This window comes from Thunnus maccoyii, chromosome 10 (assembly GCF_910596095.1).
Source record: "Thunnus maccoyii chromosome 10, fThuMac1.1, whole genome shotgun sequence".
NCBI classification, from domain to species: Eukaryota; Metazoa; Chordata; class Actinopteri; order Scombriformes; family Scombridae; genus Thunnus; species Thunnus maccoyii.
In genome coordinates, this window is record NC_056542.1 from 15,863,588 (window position 1) to 15,877,220 (window position 13,633).

Consider the following 13,633-nt stretch of genomic DNA (forward strand, 5'->3'; position numbering starts at 1 on the left):
ACTTTTAGCATGATATAACCAGACACCTTCACGGCCCCATCCTCCCTGTCTGTTTCTCTACCTACCTCCTACCTCTTCTCTCTTAGTCCGTGTCCCCCAGGTTAGTTGTGTTGAATCACTGGCTGGATGAAAATAGACTACCACACTTTTTCTTTTTCATGTTGTCACGGCCATCAGCTCATCTTTTGCCTCGCCTCCTTTCATATAGGTCCCTCCACAGGTCCTCGCTCGTCTCTCGAAATTGTGCGTCGCTTTCCCACAGATGTTTGCTTCCGTCTCCGCTCCACTTGATACGATCAGTTTGTTTCTTTCCCAATCATCAGCGGTGTATCGACGGTGCCCATTTCGATCCCGTCAGTGACAATCGGCACGACATGAGAAGGAATAATCCATTATGAGTGGATTAAATCGGTCAACCTGTGGCTGCACGTCAAAAATGTGCAGCCACATAACCCGGCAAAATAGGAGGATAGAAAGAAAAAAAACGTAAAGCTGGTCGTTAAGTATGAGTCCTCAGATGAGCAGTGAAGTCTGTGATTTGATATGTGACTCCGCCGGCTTCCACTCAATCTACAGCTCACTGTCTCCCCGGATCTGTCTCTCACTCTCTCCTCCAACTTCGCTCCCTCTTCTCTCCGCCTCCAGACCTGCCGTTCATTCCCATTGGACGGAATCAGAAAAGCGAAATAAACGCTGGAAACAGGTGGTAGGATCTGTAAGATGTAGCCGCCAAACAAATGTCTAATTTATTGTACACGGGCTATTTTGGGGTTATTATATATTTTTCTACTGTAGCCTCAAAAAACATGTGATCCAATTTGGCATTTAGCTTCTGCAGCTATAATAACTACACGGCCTATTTAGACGTTTATGGCACCTGTTACGCCCGCTCAAGGACACTGCAACTGACGAAAACGCCAGTCAGAGATTTTTTAATTTTTAAAAAAAATCTTTTTTCACATTTGCACAATGAATGTGAATAAATATGTAGAGCAACAATATTTCTTGCCATCACACAAATAAGTTTTACAAAGAAACGCTGCAACATATGGCGAGGAGGAGGGTGTGGAAGCAGAAGAAGGCGCGGCGCGGTGCGTCTCTGTGAGCCTATATGGAAAAGAACTGAACACTTCTCTCCGTTGTGATTGAATTTACTGATAAAGGACAAACGAGATTAAAGTTTAGGCTATGATAGGATGCTATAATCTAATATATGATTTTCATTATGAATACCTTATACAATTAAAGTCACGCTTAAGAAAATTTCTGATGGATAACTTAGAGGAGGTGGATGTAACCAGGGATTCTCTGATACAGCCCTATAGCAGACTAATTAATTTATAATTCTAACTCTAAAGAGTCTATTCAACATAATCCTACATAATTAGACTATTCTACCTGGCCTAATCGTGTGAATATTATGTTTTTCTATGTGCGTAATGTGCGCCCCTAATCGGATGAGCGCAGACGCGAAATTGTGTGGGAGCGGATTAGAAGGTTTCCTCATAAAAGGTCAGCCTATCCTGCGATTATGCAACCTGACAGTCATCTATAAAGCAAATCATATCGTGTGGAGGATGATTCCAAGTATTTAACATCAGCCATATGCCGACGCCTCACTCACACAGTTAATGTGGACTGTAGACAGACAGTGGTCCATTAATGAGAGAGAAAGATGGTGACCTCCTACATTATGTTTTAATCTACTGTGGATATCATATTTATTTGTATAGCTTTGCTGATAATAAAGCTCTATGAGTCTCTCTGACTCAGATTATTCCATCAGTTCCTTTTTCATGATGGGGAAATGAACAGTAATGTGTTGTTTCTGCCCTGGGAGGATTCGTGATGGGTCAGTGATGGAGAGTGTGTGGTTCAACAAGCAGTAAGATTTTCAGAAAGGCCCAAGGACAGGTCAAAGGTCAGGCTTGCACCATTACAGATCAAAACCATTTATTTAGCCTTACTGTGGACAATGGGGAAGACATGGTAAATGAGATAAATAGGACAAAAAATTTTGTATTGCGGAATGTCCAATAACTTGTTGGGGTTGATTTTAGTTTTAGGTTGTCCAAGTGAGGATATTTTTTTTTTAGGATTTTTCGGATTAGGACTGGGGTTTAGGATGAAGGTTAGACTTAAGGTTTTGGTTAAGGTAAGGAAAGAGTTAGGATGATTAATGTCAGAAATGTAGAGTGGAAACAATTAGTAAATAATCAGTTAGCTGATACAACAGAATATCTATTCACAATTACTTGATACTAGATTAATCATTAATGTAATTTTTTCATGCAAAAATGTCACATATTTTCTGATTTCAGCTTCTAAATTGTGAGAGTGTGGTATTTTCTGTATTTTATATCACTATAAACTAAATATCTTTGAGTTTTGGCCTGTTTTTCAGACAAAACAAAACATTTTAGGAGGACATTTTCACTATTTTCTGACATTTTACAGATCACAGTTAACGGATCAATCAATTAATCAAGAAAATAATCAGATTAATATTGGAAATAATAGTAAGTAGTAAAGGCAGTTGAGGAGTTTAAAAGAGTGTGCGTGTGTTTGTGGAGCATAAGCCCATGAGATTTTGATCTCACCTGCACAGTCAGTAGATTCCTCCTATTTGTTTTTTTTACAACATATCTGCTCAAATAGTCTCAACTAAATTATGTAAAGAATAATAATCCAGGATAAACTACAATGTTCTGGCAGCAGTTTCTTCACAGCTGCTCTGCCAATAAAGCACAAGAGCGACAGTAAGACAGAGAAAGAGATTTGACAAACACAATACAATACAATGAAGCATGGTAAATGGAAAAAGGGCTGCCAGAGACCCAGAGGGACATTAGAATGGACAGAAAATAGAAATGGTGGTAGGCCGCACTGTATATCTTTCACAAGTCTTAATATTGTTGACAGAGGTTAGGGGGCAGCGGAGAAAGATGGAGAGTTTGGAGCAATGAAAGCAGGAGGGAGTGACAGAGAGGAGGAATGATGGGTGTATTGAATGAAAAGGTTAGTCCACAGTCCTGCCCTGCAGCATATGTCAGATGTATGGAGTGAGAAGTATGTGAACAAGAAAGTGAATAATAGAATATAAAGAGGAATAATAAAGTGGGGTAGCAGTTGCTATGCCAACACTGTAGTATACAAATGAGTTCTCACTCCACCTGATCCATCTCTCTCAGTCTTTCTCTTTCTCGACTCGCTTGCGAGTTTAAAGCCACATAAAAGCTTGGCTACAGGACATAATACTGTATAAATCACATAAAACTTCCAAGTGACACAACAGGCGAGTGGGTGGGAGAGGAAATAGAGGAGGAGAGTAATGTGTATCTGGTGGAAAAAAAGGAGATGTATAGGAAATGTGAGAATTTGGAGAAGGAAGCTCATTAGTGAAAGGAGAGAGGCATTGATTAGACTCTGAACCATAAGGACAAAAGGACAACCCCCCATTTGCATTTTGAGTACAAAGTGTTATATCAATATATATACATATATTTTTAATGATTGAATTAGTATTACTGATACATCAATGTATCAGCAGCATTAACTACTGTACATACTATTGGGTATTTTAACAGTGCATCAAATGCTTTGCATTTAATATCTCAACCTGCAAAGTAACAACTGTAAGTGTAGCTTTTAGATGGTAGAATGTAGTGGAGCAGTACAATATTACCCTCTGAAATGTAATGGAGTAGAAGTATAATGTGGGAATAGTATTTAAGTAAATATAAGTGCATTAAAATCATACTTAAAGAGAACATAACATGCACATTTCCAGGTCTATATTTTTGTTCTGGTGCTCTGCTCTCTGCTCTCTCTGCATGATTTACAGTTCAAAAAACTCCTTATTTATCTTATATTGGCCATTTACGCAGCCCCTCAGTTCAGCCTCTGTCTCTTTAAGGGTGCCCTCCTGATAACCCACTTTGTTCTGATTGGTCAGCTCCCGGAAGTTGCCCCTCGGCACACTTTCGACCTGCTCTGGAGGCTACGTAAACAAACAGTAGTGGTAGGATTTCACTTTTTTCCCCTGTTCTTTACTCGAAATATAAACTTTGCAAATACATATGTACATGTTCAAGCCTAAATCCAAGTGGACAGTAGCTGTGTTTATATGGACCCTAATATTTGACTAATAATCAGAATAATAGCCCAACCAGAATAAAAATGCCTCATGTAACCACCTCAATTGGAAGAGACTGGCCTGATCTGGCCCGATTGGAAGGAATTTTCAATCGGGTTGAGAAGGGTGGTGTAAACCTTTGATATCCATTCAATAGGAAAACATTAGTCCCTAATAACCATGTAAACGCTTAATCCGATTGTTTCTCTCTGGTTGGAATAAGTATATTCTTTCTGCACATGTTTTCCCCACGTGGGGATAACATCAGGTGATGGGATGGTAGAGAGAGAGAGAGCATGCGTGTGAGAGAGAGTATGAAGTTAGCAGCAGTGTATGTAGCAGCGCAGTGTGTGTACAGTTTAGGTTATTTGTCACTGAATAAATGCTACAACTCTTCAAGACCCAAGCCAAGTTCCTGTGTTTTGCTTGCCACCTGCTGATTACAGTGAAGGGGGTTAGCCCCGACTTGACTTGTTTATCAGACACCTGACATTATAACAGTATTTAAATGACAGAAAATCACCAAAAGCATATGTCCCCGTAAAGTACAGTACCTGCGTAAATGCACTTAGTTACATTCCACCACTGAACACTCTGACTGAGCAGGGAAGTCGATCAATAAAGAAAAGAAAATGGAGATGATTTTTCTCTTTCTCTAAACCACACACCTGTTGACCAGGTTTATGGTACATGTCAGAGAAGTGATGAGTAAGTGCATTGCATAGCTATATGGCTCTTCTTAATAGACCGCTGGGCTGGCCCCACTCTATCAGACACGCTCTAATCGTTGCCCTACACCGGCTCCATCGTATCCTAATGGCTCAGATTGCATTAGGGGCCTGGAAACTGTGTGGGCTAACCCACAGTCTAAAACCAACCGTTGTAAGCAGATGGATCACTCTGATCTGACTCTCTGAGAGAGACTAATCAACTACAGAGAGTGGGGGACTACAGGGGGTAAAAGATACAGAGGAGGAGTGTGTGTGAGTGCGTGTGTGTGTATGTGTGTGTATGTGGGAAGTGAAAGGGAAAGCTTGCATAAAGCTGTGGGTATCGCGTCCGCTCTCCCATTTAAGTGGCGAGCAAGCAGTGCAGAACATCTTGCCTCCAAACAACTGTGCCCTTTTAATGAAAGGACAGACAGGCACACACACACACACAGACATACACACACACACACACATATACACAGCATACGGATAAAGCTTTATTAGACTCTATATTAGACTCTATATCATTCAGAAATTGTATTAGACACAAGCAAAATACCTACCATTCCATGTCAGGCTTTGTTCTATAAGATATATAATAAGGTATTAAGTGGAGAGCCTCAGGCCTTTGGTTAAGTGTGCTGCTTACACATATGTGCAGCTGTCTTGTTCCTAATATTATGATGTGTTTGAAGAGTTCAGAGGTTAATGACTGTTTCACAGTGTCAGCACGAAAGCAAAGTGTATGATGTGGTTGGTGCTGATGTACAGGATGGTGTCTTTGTGTTGCAGTCTTCCTCAGTCAGCTGTCTGCGGACAAAAGGGCACTAGTCAGCAGACTATTGACTCTGCCGGATATCCACTCATACACACTTTTCCTGTCACTTTTACATTCAGGTCCAGTTATTTCTTCCCTCTGAGACTTCATGGTTGGCTTTAAGGTTTCTTAGGCTGGACATTGGACAGCTACTCTTGTTCAGTAGTCCCTAAAGCTCACTGGTACCCTGATGCATCAGCTTCTGTATCTTCATGCCAAGTGGTCTCAACCAGGCTAGGTGATTAGCTTGGTTGTTGTTGAAGCCACATATCACAGTGCCAGGGGCCAATGGTGAGATCATATTCCCAGTTGTCACTAAAAAGATGATGACTGTGGCCAGTGCTCCTCTGCCATCAACATCCCTCTTTGAGACTGTTTGCCCTCCTGATCCATCTCTTCTAGAACAACCTGTTACTTGATATCATCATTATCCACGCCACTATCTCCACACTCCGTTAGTTTAATGAAATCCAAAGCAGGGCCTACTTTGGATTTCCAGCCTGATGTCCTCATTGTGTTGTTTTGATGTGCTGTTTCTGTTGCTTCCCCTGGTTTTATTGCCCCAGCTGCTAACAGAGCCCAAAACAGTGATACTCTGTGACAAACACTGGAGTTGGAGGCCTTATCCTAGTCTGGTAATCAGACTGAAATAGTATTTTACTTCATTATTATCATAATTGCATCCAAGGCTTTGGTCCTAACCATTGAGTAGCGAGTAATGTTTCTGTCCCGCCATCCTCATTTTCAGTGGACACAATTGCTAGGAACAGTTACATTCAGCATTTTTCACACCAGGGACCTTTGTTGCATGTCATACCCATCTCTCTCTCCCCTTGCTTCCTGTCTGCTTCTTCACTATCCCCCATCCAATAAAGGAAAAACTGCCACCCCCCCCAAAAGAGTAGTCCTTAATACATAGCCTAATTACATAAAACACATTGGAAATATCATAATTTACATTGCAAGTATATTTGTAGCATGCTTCACATTCAGTACATTTAAATACATGTTAGTACAGTTTCAAGTCACAGTTACAGTTTTCAAGTACAATTAAAGTGTATTGGAAATGCTCAAGCGGTTTCTGGGTTGGTTTCTGTTTCAATGAATTTACTAAGTGCTGTCCTGCTGATGAGATTATTGATTATTGCAGCTGTTCTGATAACCATTGCATCTCTATAACCTTCTGTTTGTTCGCTCCACAAGCACATTTTTCTCCTCCTCTCCTCTCTTGTCTCTCGGGCATCTCTTGCTGGACCAGAACCCAATCAGGAACCACTCTGCTTCCCTGGCTGTCGGTGCCATTTCCAGAGGTTTCGGATCCTGCAGGAGTTCAGCCTCACCTCACATCTCTCATTCTGAATGATGTCTTTATCCTTCTCTCTCTCCTGTGTGAATAATATCTTTTCTTGTCTCTTCTCTAGTGTATGAATGGTGTGATGTGAATCTCCCCTGTGTGCATGTGTAGTCTGTCTTCCTGCCAGGTCTCCATGGTGATGGAGGTTTCATGGCTCAGGTCCTATTCTGTTCTGGTGGCACCTGGAAGCTGCTTGGCATCCTCTTCATCACATTCTTCATGTGTATTATAAATCCATTATAATTTAGTTATCCTGTTCATCGTCTGTCCATCCTGAGAGAGGGATCCCTCCTCTGTTGCTCTTCCTGATGTTTCTTCCATTTTTTCCCCTATTAAAGTTTTTTGGGGGGGAGTTTTTCCTTATTTGAATTGAGGGTCAGGGGATGTTGTAATGCTATACAGACTGTACAGCACCCTGAGGGAAATTTGTGATTTATGATATTGGGCTGTACAATTAAAATTGACTTGACTTGAACTTCTCTTCTGTCCATAGTAATGGCAGTGTGAAAAATCTGAGACCTGATCTGCATCCTCATTGTTCTGAGTAGCTGTGTCAGATTTAAGCCTCTTTCTATGCATAGGCATCAGAGAGTCAAGGTCTCAAGCCTTTTTACAGTAGGAATGCTATATTGTGTCACCCTTGATTGAAGAGGCAATTGGCAAAGTATGCCTGCAAGTGTGTGCAGCTGTCCTCATACTAATATTTAGAAGTGTTAAAGGAGTTCAGAAGCTAACTACAGTTTCAAAGTGTCAGCATGATGGTAAAGTTTATGCAGGGTTGGTGTGTGTGTGTGTGTGTGTGTGTGTGTGTGTGTGTGTGTGTGTGTGTGTGTGTGTGTGTGTGTGTGTGTGTGTGTGTGTGTGGAGATGACTGGAGCCTTCCTGAGTCAGCTGTCTCCTATCTCTCAGCTAAATGACAGTGCCTGATTCCTCCCAGATTTTTTGCGTCACTGTATTCCTTAAAAAAATACCATTAAGTGCAGTGCATTTTACTAGTACCACAGTGGTAGAGCCCTAATTACAATGCCAGTGTACCTACGTAATGCAAAATTGCCATGCAATAGTACAATAATCAACATTATTGTTGCATGGAAAAACCATCACTGTGCCAACATAGAATACTATGTGCAGAGTAACTATATTACATTTAGCGACCCAATTTAAATAGGAAAATAATACAAAGAACATACACTTTATGTCAATATGATTTAAGGAAAATCCAAATACCTGTTTCCAATTATTTGCTGTAGTTTAAAAAGCATCACCACATGAAAAATGAAAGCATATTGAACATTTATCAAAGATAAAAGTAGAAGATTTCCTTGCAGTAAAAGTATAAAGTGTAAAACAGAAACAAACACAGTACCTCAGCATTTGGATAAAATTGATCTATGTGGAGTCCTTATTACCAAAATTCTGCCCTTCTGGCCTCAGTCTCCACATAATCTAGTTTTTTTTAGATGTGTAATCTAAAAGAGTAAATGAAAAACATCTTTAATTAGCAATCAGTTCTCATGATTGTATGGTTCTTCTCATTTGGCCAAATATACTCCTTGCATAATATAATCCTGGCCCAACTTTCAGTAGAACATGTAGATGATATTATATAACATAAATAAGCTGTACTGTTTCTCAGTCTCTCCAGTGTGTTGCTGCCTTTCTATTCTGTAATGACAAAATAAAACTGTAAGTTATATAGTACACATAATCTATATACCAGATATTTTGTAGCTAAAACATCCCCTGAGCCTTGATTTTGTTATATTTCTGCTATGGAGGTCCACTCATGAGACAAAATCAATTTACTTTTAGGGTATGAAAAGTTAAACAGATCAAATATCATATTCATCATATTAGGTCTGTAATATTCACCACAGCCTTGCATTACTCAAGTGTGACACATTTATAATGCATTATGTGTCATAGTTTTGAACAGCCCAAATTCACAGAAAAACTCAAAATAAGAGCCAACACACTATCCAAGATTACCAAGTAAAGACACTTGGTAATATTCATATAATTGTAAGTCTGTTGGTACAAGATGTTACTCCACAAGAGTTCAGATTGTCATAATTAATGTATACCTTTGTTCACATACTGTACATTAATGTATGTACAAGTAACATTACCATGTTTTTATAATGTCATGGTGTCATTTAGGCCACAGTGTACCATTTTCACAATGACCAATACCTCTACAAACTGTAAAACATTGCTGTACCACAATATGTGATTTTGTACTATGGCCAGTACAATGGGTAGTACCATGTTGTATTTTGTTCATGGCTAAAAATAAAAAAAATATACTGTTTATTCTGTCTTATTTGTTCCATTGTATTAGACCATAGGTTCTCATGATCTTGTGTTTTTTTAGCTCAGCTTTCTAAGCCATTTCACTCCCCACTCAGCCTTCATATATTCCCCCCTTCCCCGTTCTCATTTATTTCCTTAGGAGAGCATCGATTGGCTCGTTTAAGCCCTTCAGTCTGGACTAATATTTCACTCCATGCAGCCCCATTTCACTCGTCCGCCTTTGCCTCCATCGTGCTTTACTCCTCTCCCCCCATCATTAGTTGCACCCCTCTACCATCCAAATACTCGTGTGGAGAGACAGTATGAATCCAACTTGCCCACAGTATTACACACAGACCATTTGGATGGCACATGCACATACTGTATCTTTAAATCGCTATTGCTTACTTGAGAGGCAATATTGAATATAACCTTAATCATAATTAAGAGCTCAATTGTTAGACTCTAACTATAATTAAAAACAAGTCCTCCAAATTGAATGACCACATAGGTCGTTGGACCCTACACTCCAGAACGACCCATATGGTGTTTTCAGAACGACCGACAGGAGCATTTTCTAATGAGGCGCTTCTATCAGCAGTAATCAGCAGGACAACATCATTTGTCAAATCACTGGTAAAAATAATTATCTATTATGATGTGATAATGCTGTGGTTAAGGTCTGGTTAGGTTTAGGCACAAAAAACAACGATCATACTTTGGGTTAAAATGATCACTTGAACTACTTCCTTACAAATCTCGTGAGAGTTTCGCAAATCTAGGGTTACCATCTAGACATGACCACACGATCCCACCTCCGATTATGGAAAGGTCTCACCTTAATCATCCAATTTACAATGCGGACTGTTTGAGACGACGCATGAAAGGAACCTCCCCTAAATGGTATTCAGGTGAAAATCTGCAAAGAGATGGACATTCAGTTCAAGGACTTTTTAAAGGAAGATAGCAAAACCCCTGCCAAACTGTGGCCCAAGGTGCAAGAAGGAAAAAAAGGCCTTTCTAAAACTAGGCTATACACTTATTGATAGACGCAGAATTGACCCTGACCTGATATTTCCAGCCAGGTAATACTCAGACACTTTGTTAAAGTATACAAGGTTTTGTTACATGTAGCTATACTAGATGGAATTTAATTGATAGAACTGTTCAATAAAAGGCTTTAAGCCATACATTTATTTCCAATAAGTTGGTGTGGTTTTGTTATTAAGGACAATTACAAGATACTCTGCCTCTTTTGCACATGGAACTTCACATTCGGTTGGAGTAATGGTATTATTTAACAGGTTTCCAGGCATTGTAATTGACCATAAAGGATAGAGAAGGTCACTGGTTAATGGTGGTAGTGGAAGTAAATGACAAATGTTATATCTTACTATGTATCAATGGATATAATAACAAAATTGTTAATAGAGAAATGTGTGCGAAACTTGGTAAACTTGTGAACAAATGGAAAATAACCTGTACTTCAGATACAGTGATAATGGGTGGAGACTTTAACATAGACCCTGATTCATGGTTAGACCGAGTACCTCATAGAAGCCCACAACCTGAATATACAGTACTTACACTATACTAAATTTGTGTACAACAGCAAATGTGATTGACTACTGGCGGATATCTAACCTGACTTGTATTCAACAGACATGGTTTAATTCTTCAGGAAACAGACAATGTTCAAGGCTAGATTATTGGATTATCTCTTGTGAGCTGTGTAATGATATTTCAGACTGTGGAATTTCAGCTTCTCCACTCACAGATAACTGTATGAATAGTCTAACCTTATCAACATCTAAGCAACCTCAGATCTCTGCTAATAGTTGAAAATTCAATAATGACTTGTTGCAGAATGGAGGATTTTGTGAACAGGTGAAGGCTCTCATTGAGGAGGATGAAAAGCTAGATATGTCTATTATGAATAAATGGGAATGGTTTAAATATAAAGTCGAACAAATAGACATTGACACACGTAAAAAATATCACTTGTAAGGAATCATAAACAAAAGGAATTGATAGATAAAAATAATTCATAACACTATTGTCAGAAAACATAGAATTACAATCCGTACAGTTTCAGTTGGATGAGATATACATAGTGAAAGCAAATGGAGCTTATATTCAATCAAGAGCAAGACAGATTGAACAGGATGGAAAAAGTTGATCTTACTTCTTTGGCCTTGAAAAACAAAGACAGACTAAGAAAAAAAAATCTTATGACCAATGATAATGTAATAGAAGATCCAAGATTGATTCAGGATAAAATTTGGCTTCTAGTCAGTCAAACTATAAAAAAAAATCAGTGTGATTTTCTATTTGAAAATGTCAAAGATGACATCAAAAAACTGAATGAGGAAGATAAATATTATTTACTTGATGAGAAATAAATGAAAATTGATGTAGCATTAAAACAAATGAAAAATGGTAAATCACCAGGAATTGACGGTTTAGCATCTGAATTTTTAAAATGCTTTTGGGATGATATTAGGAAGTTATTATATAAAGCATTTTTGGAATGGATTCAGAAAGGGTGTTTACCCTCTACTATGAAAACAGGTTTAATAACATGCTACCTAAAACCCAAGAAAGATTTGTTGTTGATAGACAACTGGAGACCAATAACTTTACTATGCAATGATTACAATTACTTGTAATATTTGCTAATCATCTTAAACTTGCTCTTGGAAAACTTGTAGAGGAATATCAATCAGCTTTTATTAAGAGAAGATATATTCATAACCAAGTTAGACTGATTCTGGATATGATTGACTATCAGTCATTTATTCAGTCAGTCTCCTTCAACACCGGAATTACATCAAAATTTAAGGTTTTATGCAAGATTAGACAAGGTTGCCCAAATATTTATATTGTGTACGCAAATGCTAGCTTACTTGATTGTGAACCATCCTCAAATAAAAGAAATAACCATTTTTGATTATGAATACTGAATTAGTCAATTTGCACAATTTGCAGACGACACAGTAATCTTCTTAAAAGACAAATCCATAATTGGAAAAGCCTTGGACATATTTCAATCTTCTCTAGAGCATCTGGTCTGTGTTTAAAGTTGAAAAAATGTGAATTGTTACCTCTTTATCCTTGTGTTGAGGCAAATGTTGAATCCATTGCTGTTAAAACTAAAATAAGATACCTAGATATAATAATGCCTAAAGACAGAAATAAAAGAGAACAAATGAACACAGAAGAAAAAAATAGATAGTATTAGAAAATCTCTTAATCATTGGCTCATAAGAGATCTTTCTGTTTTGGGCAGAATTCAATTGACAAAAGCAGAAGGTATATCTAAACTAATGTATCCATTTCTTCATCTTTATGTTTCTCCTCAAATAATTAAAAAGGTGAACTCTGTAACTTTTAATTTTACATGGAAAAATAAAACCCACTATCTAGAAAAATCTCAGATAACTCAAGACTATAACAATGGTGGCCTGAAAGCCACTGAATTTGAATCTATAATCGGAGTGTTCAAATTGAACTGTATAAAAGCTTATTTGGCACAGCCTGGTCCTATATATAACCAAAATGTTTATTACAGAAAGTTGGAGGGTTGGAATTTTTGTTGAGATGTGATTTTGAGATTTCTAAACTGCCTACTAAGCTGTCAGATTTCCATAAACAGATATTGTATTATTGGAAAATTATATTTACCCATAATTTCACACTACATGGCTCCACCTTGTGGAATAATAGAACCATTACAATTAATCGGAAGACCTTAGTTAAACAATAGTGGTATGAGAAATAAGTTGTATATGTTATTGATTTGATGGATAAACATGGCCATTTTATACAGTTCAATTCATTTATTGAGAAGTGTGATTTAAAATGCTTGTTCAGAGAATTCTGTCGCATTTGCAAAGCCATTCCACTTCCTTTAAAACACATGATACAAAATGCTCTTACATATTCAAATGTGTCTATTAAGTTACCTGAATTGAAGATTGGTGAAGTGTACATTGGTGAAAGAAAATGTAACAACAAAGTAATTAGTAATGTTTTAAGATAGAAATTATTTTCTTATTTTAAAACACCATTAAAAGTAAGAATAATTGATAACGGAACAATGTTAATGAACAAGTATTGTAATGATCTTAAATGGCCAATTTCACCTAAAATAAAAGGCATACAGTTTAAAATTATGAAGTATGTTTATCCAGCTGCTGAAACCTGATGGAAAAGGTCCTTGTGGATTTTGTTTGAAAAAGCCTGAAACTGTTGAGCATTTATTGTTTTCTTGTTTGGTCACATTGCAGTTCTGGCAGGATCTTTACAGCTGGTTATATATCAAG

General features: G+C 38.0%; 1 protein-coding gene across 2 annotated transcripts in view; it reads right to left on the minus strand.

Moving 5' to 3' along the window:
• The window catches only part of kcnn3 (potassium intermediate/small conductance calcium-activated channel, subfamily N, member 3), a 47,353-nt gene extending 46,760 nt beyond the window's left edge, over positions 1–593 (minus strand). Inside the window, exon 1 of one of the 2 annotated variants that reach the window (XM_042425216.1) lies at positions 73–593. The gene's annotated coding sequence lies outside the window, so the exon portion shown is untranslated. Of the gene's footprint in view, positions 1–65 lie in introns of both variants that reach the window. The other variant, XM_042425215.1, reaches the window with a different exon arrangement.
• Between the last annotated feature and the right edge of the window lie 13,040 nt (positions 594–13,633).